Source organism: Scomber japonicus, unplaced genomic scaffold (genome assembly GCF_027409825.1).
Source record: "Scomber japonicus isolate fScoJap1 unplaced genomic scaffold, fScoJap1.pri scaffold_448, whole genome shotgun sequence".
Taxonomy (NCBI): Eukaryota; Metazoa; Chordata; class Actinopteri; order Scombriformes; family Scombridae; genus Scomber; species Scomber japonicus.
Window position 1 is genome coordinate 3,943 of NW_026518522.1, and position 1,058 is coordinate 5,000.

Here is a 1,058-nt window from a genome sequence, read left to right on the forward strand (position 1 = left end):
TTCTATCCTTCCTAACCTCCTTTATATCCTTCCTAACCTCCTTCTACCCTTCTTAACCTCCTTTTATATCCTTCCTGCCCTCTTTTTATCCTTCCTACCCTCTTTTTATCCTTCCTAACCTCCTTCTATCCTCCTAACCTCCTTCTATCCTTCCTAACCTCACACATCAAGTTGTCTGCATCTCTCCAGTGGAAACTGTTTGATGTTCACTGACGAGAGTGTAAATGAACTAGTGAGGTGGTTAAGTTGTGTGTGGGTGTATGATGTCTGTGTGTGTGTGCGCGTGTGCGTGTGCGTGTGTGTGTGTGTTAGTGTGTATTAAAGGAGAAAGTAGCCGGCGGCTGCGTGTCTAATCTTGATTTAATCCCTGTAATAATCCAGACGGCTGAGACTGAGGGCCAACTGTTGGATAGAAGAGGAGGTGGAGGTTTGGTTGCGTTAATCTCCCTCCTCCACCACCATCACCTCCCTCACCTCCTCTTCTTCCTCTTCCTCCTCCTCAGAGGACACACGGAGAGACTTCAGAGGAAGGGTGTGTAGAGGAGAGGATGAAAGAAAGTGCTGAGAAAACGAGGCTCCCACTCAGGATTCACATTTTTTAATTTAGAAACTGATCAAAGAGATTTCAGGTCACATGACACCAGCTTCACACCAGCACCCACCTTTAAATATGTGACCCCCCCCCCCCCCCCCCCCCCACATCCAACCCCTCATCCAACCCCCCTACTGCTCACTGCTCAGTCTGTAATTATAAAGTCAAGTTTAACTCATGATTTAAGACACAGAATCACATATATAGATACTTACATACTTAGATATATAGATACTTACATACTTAGATATATAGATACTTACATACTTAGATATATAGATACTTACATACTTAGATATATAGATACTTACATACTTAGATATATAGATACTTACATACTTACATACTTAGATATATAGATACTTACATACTTACATACTTAGATATATAGATACTTACATACTTAGATATATAGATACTTACATACTTGGATATATAGATACTTACATACTTAGATATATAGATA